This window comes from Babylonia areolata, chromosome 18 (assembly GCF_041734735.1).
Source record: "Babylonia areolata isolate BAREFJ2019XMU chromosome 18, ASM4173473v1, whole genome shotgun sequence".
NCBI lineage: Eukaryota > Metazoa > Mollusca > Gastropoda > Neogastropoda > Buccinidae > Babylonia > Babylonia areolata.
The window spans coordinates 54,929,945-54,942,405 of NC_134893.1; the positions used below are offsets into that span (position 1 = coordinate 54,929,945).

Below are 12,461 nucleotides of genomic sequence, written 5' to 3' on the forward strand. Positions count from 1 at the left end.
TTCACCTGCATGCATGCGTGATGTTCTCACTCCTGTTTCCATTTTCATTCATTATGATAATTTTGGACCTTAAGTTGGCGATTTCACAAGTTAACATTCAAAAGAAATGCCACACTCTAGAAAGTGCTTCGCATCTGACCTAACTGATGGTGTTTGGCTGTTCCTGAATGCAGAGCACAGACTTTCGGTTTGGAGAAGAATTCATAAACCTCTGAATCCTCAAACATCTCTCAACAAGGAATTCATTTTGAGGTGAAGGAAAGGAAATCTGAGGGGCAGCATTGGATAGTGAATTATTGACCAAACCCGAAGCACTTGATATACTCAGTCATTTGCCCAACAGGCCTCTTAAATTCAGTGTCAGCTTCATTGCCTGTTCAATCCAGGGCTCTCACTTTAGTTCATTTGATATGGTCTTCTTGTAGTTTCTCCAACCTCCTCCCATTGGGAGTGTGTGTGTGTGTGTGTGTGTGTGTGTGTGTGTGCATCTGTGCGCTTGTGTATGTGTGTCTGCTGTTCACATGAATATATAAAAGAGCTGTTTGACATTCAGTTGTTTGCTGTTTTACCCACAGTATTTTCAAACACGGTGGCTAATGCAGCAATTGTAAGACAGCTGTGAGAGGGTTGACCTTTTCAAGGCTTGACAGCCACAGTCTTCTTGAATGGGCAACAGTGGTGTTTCCCCTGAGAGTTCAGGCTACTGATTGCATGGCATTAGGGGAAGGGACACAGCCAAAAAAGTCAAAGGCACAGATTTTCACATACACACACACACACAAATATATAAAGACCCCCAACCCCTCCCTCCAGTCCCCCACCCCCTCTCCCTGAACCCCCCTCTGCCCCCACGACCCCACAGATGCCTGCATGCGTGCACACGCAGACACACTCCAGCAAACACACACACATTCTTTCTCTCTCTTTTACACATGCAGGCACACGCACACATGCGACTACACACACACACACACACTCACACCACACACACACACTCACACCACACACACACACACACACTCACACCACACACACACACACACACACACACACACACGTCCCACTCAGATGTGTCAAAACAAAGGAAAGGAGTGGTATAATACCTGTGCAATGAAGCCAGAGAACCATCAGATTGAAGGGCTTTGAGAGCTATCCTGTTTACATAAAAGAATAACTTAGCTTTTTGTTTGCACACAGTGTGGAAGGATTTGATTGTGGAGTATACTTTCTGTAGTTTCTTTCTCCCCCTCCCACACATGCATGCACACAGACACAGACACACAGATACACAGACAAACGTATATGCACACACGCGCACGCACACACACATACACACACACACACACACACACACACACAGCCTGTTGCTATTTTTAAGACAACTGACAAAAACGATTAAGATTTTTAAATTGTGTGCCTTCAGACAGTTGACCTGCCCTTTTCTGTTGACCACCTCTCTCTCTCTCTTTCTTCCGCTCTCAGTTTTTCTTTCAGTCAGTTTGTCTGTATCTGTCTGCCTGTGTTGTTTTATTCACCAGCTTTGCATTACCCTTGGTAGAAATCCTAGGAATTACCATGTCCTGACACACAAAGCAGGTAAATTTCTCAGTATGTTAAAAATGATGAGAGAGAGAGGAGGGAAGACAGAGAAACTGAATTCAGGACACTTGGGGACTTAGTTATGTGGTGTTTTTTTGTTTTGTTTTTGTTGTTGTTGTTGTTGTTGTTGTTGCTGTTGTTGTTGTTAATCCTGTTTAGTGGTAATTGTAAAACATTGCAATATTCTTTTTGTGAAAAGTCAGGTTGACATTTTAATAGAAAGTTAGTCACACACACACTCGCGCGCACACACACACACACACACACACACACACACACACACACACACACACACACACAACCACCAACCTAACAAGAAGCAGCAAATAGTACTGTGAACCATGAGGGGATTTGCCTTCCAGCAAATAAGACACACAGGTAGTTTTTGAGGTTAATTGACAAACTGGTGCCAGACCAGCACCCACGTATACAGTCAAACCAGGCAATGGCTGGGGTGCAGATGGGGGAGGGGTGGAGGTAAGACATTTATGTGGCTAGAACTTCATTGACTAAAGTAAAGGGTGCCAGACTGAGCCCCAGGTAAAGCAAACCAGGTGGGGGCAGGTGCTTTCAGTGCTGCAGGTAACCCTCAAGTCATCTTTGTCTTAACAATTTCCACCCCCTCCAGTGCCAGTACCTGTCCACTTACTGAGGTCTGCCCAGTCTTCATCTGTCATCTATTTTGAGCATCACTTACACTCAACAGCCCCTAACCCAGTTCTAGTTTTTCACCCCAACTTTTCTCTCTCATTTTTCTTCTTCACAAACACATGAAGAGTCAAAAACTTAGGCAGTGTTAAAACAAACACCATACACCCACACACTGCCCTTCATTTCAACGTCACCACAAAATTCTAAGAGAGATAGAGAGAAGAAGAAAAAAAAAGTTCCCCCCACAGACCCCCCACAGACTTCAGTTTCCCCCCTCAGTCATCCTGCCAGAGCGAAATGGGTAAGAAATCAGTTTGAATGGAATGTATTGTATTGTGTTGTATTACTCTTTTTGTCGCAACACATTTTCTCTTTGTGAAATTTGGGCTGTTCTTCCATGGGAGAGCGTGTCACTACACTGACAGCACCACCCATTTTTTTGTGGTTTCTTTTCTGCCTTCAGTTGTATTTGTTTTCCTATGTAAGCAAAATCCATTAGTTTGTAGCTCATTTTCAATTTTTGTCCCATGAACATCCTCAAAACACATTCATACACACACCTCAAATATGTACACATGTGCGTGCACGCACACACACACACACACACACACACACACACACACTGGGTCATGCTCAGGTCAGCCTGTGGCTATACAAGCAGCTGGGAGTGTCCTGTGTGTACTGTAAGAGTGAAGAAGGGAGGGAGAGAGGAAAGGTGTGGAGGAGGCCAGCTCTCATCCCCACCCCACCCCTCCCCTATAAGTTGTACTGTCAGGTACCCCTTTGACGTCAGGTAGACAGTTTCAAAGAGTGAAAAGGAATGGGGCAGGGTGGGGGTGGGTTGAGGGGTTTGCAGTAAGAAAGAAGGAAGGAGGGGTGAGGGATTTGCAACTGCGCTGAAAAGGAAGTCTGACATATCAGCATGAGCATTTATATGTGTGTGTGCGCATGTGCATGTGCACGCGCACACACACACGCACACGCGCGCGCGCGCGTGTGCTCGTGCACAAAGTCCCACACCTGAAAATATATGCGTTTGCTTCAGTCAGTGTTTCTATGTTGATCGTACATCTTGAATGTAGTAGTCAGTTGCAGTAGTCGTAGCAGCAGTAATGGTACTAGTATTAACATTATTTTTGTTAAAGGTCCTTTCACACTGGCTGTCACTTTGAGTCCACCACTCATTGTGCTCCATTAGCTGTACTGCCCACTGGCCCGAACCAGACCTCACCTCCCTTTGACCTCAGGTGGACATGGAGAGGGGAGGGGAGGGAGGAGGTATGGGATAAGGAAGAGGATCAGAAGTGGGGGATGGGGGGTTACAACTGCACTGAATGAACCACTGAACACAAAGGCATGGGTGTATCAGTGCATGCACGTGTACACACATGCATGCTTGCATATATGCACACATACACATGTGGATGCATATGCATTCATACATGAACACACACACATACACACACACACACACACAAACATGCACACACAAACTCATACATCCACAAGTGCGCATGTACGTGCACATACAGGCATGCACACACAGAGGCACGCACACACGCGCATGCACACACACACGCATCCGTGCGTGCGCGCGCGCACACACACACACACACACACACAAACTTAGATAAGATAAAACCACAAATTATCATCATGGCTTTCTAATCGTGCATATTTCTGTCAGTATGCAATCACACGTTTACGTACATCCAGAAGTATGCGACAGTGTGCTAGGGAGGTGTGTGTGGTTGTATGTGTGTGTGTATGCACACATGCGTGTGTCTATGGTGTGATATGCATGTGTTTGTGAGAGAGTGGGGAGAAGCCAGAGGGAAGCAGAAAGGTGGAGCAAGTGTAAGGTGGGTATGGAGAGGGGCAGGGGGGAGCAGGAAATTAGAACAAGCTGTAGAACATAATCAGACAAAAACAAGATGTTGCCTTCCTCCCGTCTTCCCCGCCCCTCCTGCCCCCCGCCCCCTCCCCCTCTCCCCTCCTGCCACCAGCATTCACATAGTCCTACAGTTTGGACTTCAGTGGTGAGAATCTATTCAACTTTTCAAAGAGAAAAATGACCCCCTCCCCCACACCATTCCTCCCTTTCTGTCTCTCTTGCTCTCTCTCTTACTTTTTTTCTTTATAGGAAGTCCTTTTCCTCTCTCCCTCATATTATGACTTCATGTTTAAAAAAAGAAATGATGAGGAAGTGCTTTTCCCAAAAGGAGATGATAAATATGCCAAGTGGAACAAAAGAAAAAGTAAAATACTAACGGCAGTAATGATGAAAATTCACCATAGTTTGCGTGTTCGCACACATCACATTGATACAGGCGTTCAGGTAACACACACACAAACACATACACACACACACACTCACTCCCTCCCCGCCCCCCTCTCTCTCTTTCTCACACAGACACACACACACACACACACACTATATATATCTCTCTCTCCCTCTCTCTCTTTCACACACACAGTCGGTCAGTCAGTTCCAAACAGTTGAGTATCCTGGAGTTAGAACTTTTACATGAAACATTGATATATCTCTGCCTTTAAGTAAGTTAAACAGCTATAGAAGAAGTAACTTTAACATCCTTGTTTGAAGGAATGAAACAGAAGCAGAGGGAAAAGATGAATCTGATCAGAAGAGGATTCATGGTATTACATCATGCTGGATTGTTTTCGTGAAGGTTCATGCTCCAAAACTGTACCCCCTCTAAAGCCCGAAACCAGACCTCCTCTCCCACAGAAGGACAATGCAGTTTACAGCCTTGGTTTCATGATCGGATGTGGATGGATGGAGATTTTGCATGCTGATGGAGATTTTGCATGTGTAGTCAGGATCATTCACATGTGTGCGCATGGCCCTTGTCTCGGTAGCCTTGTCCAGGAAATTGTTGTTTTTCCGTGTGTCCTGTAATGGAGGGAAGCAAGGTTATTCGGTCAGTCAGGAGAGTGGGCCATTTATCAGTGGAGAATCGTGTGTGTGTGTGTGTGTGTGTGTGTGTGTGTGTCACTGTCAGGGCCTGGGTTGATGTCCCTTGATCATGATGACCCAAACAGATTATTAAGTGCTTTGTTGTTGGCGTGTGTGTATGTGTGTGCGTGTGTGTGTGTGTGTGTGTGTGTGTGTGTGTGTGTGTGATGCATATACATGTGTTTGTGTGTATATTACATATATATATATATATATATATATATATAAAGAGGTTTTATTACACAGTTATTTACAGTGTAGTTTCTTCTCTTCTTCATTAAAAACAACTACTGCTTTCCACCATCTTCAGGAGGAGGGGAAGAAGTGGGAATTGGCATATGCATGTATGTGTGTTGCGAGAATAAAAGTGCTTAATAAACTTGCTGAAATTTTGAAGTTAAATGATCTTTGTGATTGTGTGTTTGTGTGTGCCTGTGTGACACACACACACACACACACACACACACACACATACACACACACAGAGATCAGTGATAGCTTTATATATATATACACAAGTGCCACATCCACTCATTTATTCGTTAGAGAGTAAGAGATTAGAGGGAGGAATGGAGTTGACTCATTCTGTCACTGCAGTTTAGCATTTATTGTTATCAATAGTGGGCTTATTAGTTGGTTTCCTACATATGTTGAATCAGAACAGGAACGCCCTCTTCCTTCCCCCAATCCCCCTAAAATTTCAGCAGGAATGCAGGCCCTCCTGATATGTGTGGCCTGCTGGTGGCCTAACATTGATAGCTCAGCCCCTGTGGATTGAAAGACAAACCCTGATGTGGCTGTGTAGGGGGCTTTGTGGAGAGGGAGGATTTCTCATAGTCATTTAGGGCGAGGGGCAGTGAATACACAATCACTGTGTCTGGGGCTCGGCACAGGAAGGCAGGGTCCAGTTCTTTCCGGTCATTTTAATCATCCCCAACTGAAATGAAGTTAAGTTACCCAGTTCACACTTGGGTGGAGTGAGGAAAATCAGAGCAAAGCACCTTTCCCAAGGAGACAGCACCATGCTGAAACGGCTTCAAACTTGGTTGACTGGTGAACACTGGATCAGAAGTCCAGCACCTAACTGAACACTGGATCATGAAGTCCAGTACCTAACTGACTCAGCCACACACCTTACAAAAGAGGAAACAACACACACACACACACACACACACACACAACTAAACAGAGCTAAGCAAGGGAGTATGATACAGTGATTATTGTGTAAATGTATCATGTACCCGCACCATAGGCATCAGAGGAATTTTTGATACCAATGTGGACAGAACTATCACCTGACGTCCTTGAGAGTTGAACAGTTGAAGAGTTTGCACTCCATCCTCTTTCACAGCTCTCCCCCTCCTTCCCTCCCCCCCTCCCCCTCTGTAAGTATCCTCCCCCAAAACGTTACCAACACAGAAGAGGAGGGAGAGAGGGTAGTCAGTGAAGGGGCGATGGCGGGGAGGGGGTGGGGGTTGGGGGTGGGGGGTGGGGGTTAAGACTTAACAGGGGTAGGCTCCATTATGATATGTGGGGTAGACTCCTTTTTGTGCTCCAAGTTGTCGACCTGTGTGTGACTTCGGCAAGGTTTTACCAAGCCATTGAAAGCCCCCACCCCCCATCCCCCCCTTCTCCTCTCCTCCTTCCATCTGACCCCCTAACTGCCACCCTCACCCCAACCCCCACATTCCCATTAGCTGCTATTAGTATCGCATGGATGACAGGTATGCCTGGGTGCTTATCCAGAACAGAAACTTCGCAGCTGGTGACTGGAAACATTTTTTTGGGGGTGTGGGGTGGAGGGTTGGTGGGTGGGTGATGAGTGGGTAGAACCCCTTTTGCCTTTTTGACTAAATAATGACATAATAAATAAATATTGTCTGTACGACAGGTATCGACGTCTGTGGTGGTTTTAGTGAACAACTGACTGTCCTTGGCCATGTGTCTGTTTGTCTTAAAAAAAACACACACACAAAAACAAAAGAAAACCTGCGGTAATTGCATCTGCTGATCTCAGGGTAGTGCTGTAATTGCAGGTTTCAGTCTCTTGCCAGCATTGTCGTAATGTTAGCCATTTGTAATGGCTGTAAAGTGATGTTTTGATTTTTGGGGGGTGTTAATGGGGGCCTATTTTTTTTTAATTTCTAAAAGGAGATCAGTTTTGTTAAAGTTGGCAGGGAGACCCATGATACAGGTGTCCTTGGGACCAGTGATTCAGTGTAGGGCCTGTTGGCTCTGGGGCAGGTGGGAGTGATAGAGATGAGTTCACACCTTGTTGTTGAGAACAGGAAGTTTCAATTTCAAGGTGGTGTCAAAGCATGAGGACTCATCCACTTGCACTGCACCACATCTGCCCTACAATGAAAGAAAAGAACTAAAGGGGATAAGTTGAATCAAAAGGAAAGAGAAGATAAGAGAAAACAGAATGTAGAGGAAGACAGAGGAAAGACAAATAGTAGTAATTTGTAAACCGCTTGGTTCTTACTGAATAGGGATAGTGAAACAAAAGTGAGAGAGGGGATAGAGGGGGAGGCAAGGAAAGAAAGAACAGAAAGAGATGGGGTGTGGTAGCAGAGAGAGGGAGAGGAAGAGAAGAGATTCATTTTGTTTTATGTACTGATTTAATCATTTGTATTATTTTCATACTGCAGTATCACATGTTATGCTTTTAGGTGAGCAAAGTCAACTATCTTTAGAAATATAAACAAACAAACAAAAACAAAAACAAAAAAAATCAATAAAGCATCAGAAGAGATGACTAGCAGCACAAACACTGATAATTCCCTGTTAATTGCCAGGACCTGGAGTGGACAAAGTGAAAGTTGGGAGTGACTTTGAATATGCGAGGAAGAAGCTGACAGCTAGGGGTGGGTGGATGGGTGAGTAGCAGAGGAAAACCTGAACATCAAGGGAGTGATGGGATAGGCTACAATTGTTGAATTGTTGAATAATAGTAATGATGATAAATTTATTTATATAGTGTTAAATCATGTACAGAAACAAATTAATGAAAGTGCTTTCACACCCTACTTTCACATACAAAGATAACTCTGAAACAAAGGAATGAAAGACAGAACTTATTATATTGATACATGTTACAATGTAGATAGAAGGCCAGACAAACTATGGATGGAAAAGGGGAGGGTATGGTGTTTTGGAAAGAAGTAGGCTTTAAGGCCAGGTGTGAAAGAGCTGAGTGCAGGGACCTGATGAAGTGAAAGTGGGAGACAGAGAAAGACCTGCATCTGATTGTGGTGTGTTTGAATATGGGAACGTTGAAACAGTGGATGTTAAGCAGACCATAGAGAGCGAGATGGGGAGTAGGGGTGAGGGCAGTGGCATATATATGGGATGGGGTAAAATATGAACACAAATAATGCAGCAGCAACAACAGCAAAGAGATTTATGTTTTTACATTTAATCCATTCAGCCCTAGAGAGTTTACAGCCTTGGCAGGCTTCCCTGTCACATTGATGCAGAAAACTGCAGAAAATATATCAACATTGATCCGTTTTTTCCTCCAAATTGACACATGTGGACACTGCAGGAAATTATTTCCGTTTGCTTGTGTTTTGTGTATTAAGTAGAAATGTGGAAACCCTTTTAATGAAAGGAACCAGTGCTCTTGCACTAAGTAGAAATGTGGAAACCCTTTTAATGAAAGGAATCAGTGCTCAATGACTTAAAGTTGGCTGGAATGATATAGTGAAATGCACATTATTTATCTTGTTAACCCAGTAAATTTTATCATTAAAGGGACATACACTGATAATTTTTGTTATTTTATTTTATTTAAAAAAAAAAAACCTTTTTTTTTTTCTTTTTTTTTTCTCAAGGCCTGACTAAACGCGTTGGGTTACGCTGGTGGTCAGGCATCTGCTTGGCAGATCTGGTGTAGCGTATATGGATTTGACCGAACGCAGCAACGCCTACTTGAGCTACTGATACTGATACAGTGAAAAGGGTGTGTGTGTGTGTGTGTGTGTATGTGTGTGTGTGTGTGAAAATTTGTGTGTAATTTGGGACAGCTCTGTGACTTGTCCAGCCCTCCTGTGTGCCTGAAACGACTGACAGGGTTTTAACTGAGCTGAGATTAGTCTCCCACTGCTGCCTGGTGAATTTGTTGGGGAGAAAGTGAAGGGTTTTTTTGGTGTTTTTTTTGTAGACTCTCTGGAAATGCATGTTATATATTACATGTACATTGCTGTAGCATGTTGTCAGTTCAGTTTGTGCTTTTCTTTGTCATCTGATGAGATGCCTTGTTGATTGTTACCCTGTATTTTGTTGGTTCATGTAATATTCTGTGTGTGTGTGTGTGTGTGTGTGTGTGTGTGTGTGTGTGTGAAAGAGATAAGAGACTGTGAGAGAGAGAGAGAGAGAGTGTGTGTGTGTTTGTGAATGTGTTTGTGTTTTCATATTTGTGTATATGCTTTGAGTGTTTGTGCATGTGCCTGTGAGTGTCACTGTTGTTGTCTGTTGTGTATGTTTTTGTGTTAAGAACTGAACATTTTGTTTGGGAATTGAAACATCAATTTTTTTTCAAAATGATGCCTAAATGTATGCTTTGCGTGTTTATTATGAGGAAGAAATAAGAGACACAAGTAAGAAAGAGCAGCTACTATTGGTGTCAGCACAGACATACACACTTTCTTTCCCCCAAAAAACCCCAAAACCACAACCTAAGAAGAGCTTCTCACCTGGCAAGCTAACAGAGCAGTTGATTAGTTGAAAGATTTAGTATGAGTGGAAACTGGTATATATATGTGTGTGTGTGTGTTTGTTTGTGTGTGTGTTTATATATGTGTATATTATATTCATTTACTTTGCTGTCATGGTATTCAGTTTTTCCAGGTGTTCACTTAATGATATGTCTGTTCCATCCGGAACCCCCTCCTTCCCACACTTACATTATTGCTCAGTTCAATGCCTCTGCTCAAAAAGCAATGCCAGGTATTACAGGTGTGTCTTTAGTTTGTATTCAGTCTCATGCAAACCCCACCTGCATTCTTATGTATTTATTCCTTTTTTTGTTTGTTTTGTTTTGTTTTTTGCATTGGCATTCTGACAGGAAGCATTGCACCAACATTAAACCTAATAAAAGGAAATTTTGTGTTAAGACAAATGTTAAACCATGCACCTGTGCATGTATGTGTGGGTTTGTGTGAGACTCCTTTTTTTCATTGTAGGTTGTTTTTGTGTGTGTGTGTGTGTGTGTTTGTTTTTTCTTTTTTTTGTGCCAGTTTGTTTTTATATTCACCATACAGGCTTTGACACTTAGAACTCGTTCTTGATTCATGAATCAAGCCAGGGATTGGAAGGGTTGGGGCTGAAAGAAATGTTTTCATTTTGAATGAGGTTTGAGAGGGTGTGCCTAGTCTTTCAGAAGTTGGTCGGCCATACATGTATACATGTTTGTATGTGGCAGGGGGCCGTCAATAGGCAGCCATTTCATGCGTGCATAATGTGTGCAGGCTGTGCATTCAAGCAGCTACATAGTCATGGGTAATGCTTGTGGGTAATGGGCCTTGGGGTCTGAATGATTGCTTCTAATGCATACATGTTTTGGTCAAATTGAAGGGAGGGGGGTGTTATGGGCTAGGTTTGGAAAATGAGGGGAGTGGGGAGGGGTGTAATTTGGAGAGGGAGGAGGGTGCTGTTTAGTTTGGGGGTAGAGAGGTGTTTAGGGAGGGGTGAGTGTGTGTGTAGGTGGGGGAATGTGTGTGTGGGGGTGGGGTGGGGGGTGGACAGTTTGGTTTGATTGGGGAGAGAAAGACAAGAGAAAAGGGGTTATGGGTGGGGGGGTGATGTTGTTGGGAATTTCTTTTTTGAGATCATTTGTGCATGGTGGATCTTAGAAGTGTGGTTCTTCACATTTGGATGTTGGCACATTTTGCATTCTGCACACACACACACACACACACACACACACACACACACACACACACACACATATTTTGGGAGCAGTGCCAGGAAGGACTCTACCCTCCCTGTCACTCTCCCCCTCACTCTGTCAGTCTGTGCCAAGGGCTCACACTATTATTTTTTGTCATCTTCCTGTCTTTTATTGTGTTGTCATCTCATTGTGTCACACAGCCAGTCTTTCCACTTTTTCACTTTGCTTGCTAACCTCTGTTCTTCTTCTTTTTATGTGCGTGTATTATAAATGCATGTGTGTGAGAGTATATGTATGTGTGAATGGCACAAAGTCAGCACATTGCCCATTGTGAATGAAGCTTTGGGGTTGTGACAAGTGTTTGTCACTCTGCTGTCAGCAAAACAAGCCTCCAAGTTTTCCTCAGCCTTCTTTTGCTTTATTCTGCACCCTCCACCCCTTTGACACCACCCCTGACTCAGTCATGTAAGATCCGCTGGAAAAAATTGTTTTGGTTGAACAAGAGCATGATATACATATTGCTCTTCTGTGTGCAGTGTGCAGTGTGTGTGTGTGTGTGTGTGTGTGTGTGTGTGTGTGTGTGTGTGTGCACTTTTTAAGATAATTTTTTTAAAAAGCAAATTAGCGTTAATGATTTTATAATTTTACAATTGTAACATATTGTAAGAAAAAAAAGAACAATAGAATAAATTAAAGTATTATAACACACAAGGGAAATAAAGGAATATGTTAGGCAACACAAACTGTTCATGTGATACTATGTATTCCCATATAAGCAGTATATACTGGCATGACAAGTTGTTTTTTGAATGTTCTTTACCTTGTACCAAAGCTGTAGAATTTCTGAAAATCAAACATTTGAACTGACTCCATATTCTTGCTTTCGCACACACAATCACATGAACCATTTGTTTGAGTCTAAAGTAAGCATTGGATATATATTATATGGCTGCCAAGTTGATTTATTTTCCCAGAGATGTGCAGTGTTTTGTTATTGTCTTAAGAGCACCTGAGATGTGCAGTGTTTTGTTATTGTCTTCAGAGTGCCAGAGATGTGCAGTGTTTTGTTATTGTCTTCAGAGCACCAGAGATGTGCAGTGTTTTGTTATTGTCTTCAGAGCACCAGAGATGTGCAGTGTTTTGTTATTGTCTTCAGAGCACCAGAGATGTGCAGTGTTTTGTTATTGTCTTTACAGCACCAGAGATGTGCAGTGTTTTGTTATTGTCTTCAGAGCACCAGAGATGTGCAGTGTTTTGTTATTGTCTTTACAGCACCTGAGATGTGCAGTGTTTTGTTATTGTCTTTAGAGCACCTGAGATGTGCAGTGTTTTGTTATTGTC

General features: G+C 43.1%; 1 protein-coding gene across 4 annotated transcripts in view; it reads left to right on the top strand.

Annotated features, from left to right (window-relative positions):
• Positions 1 to 12,461, top strand: part of LOC143292921 (uncharacterized) — an 80,605-nt gene that overhangs the window by 19,354 nt on the left and 48,790 nt on the right. The gene's annotated exons all lie outside the window — the stretch shown is intronic.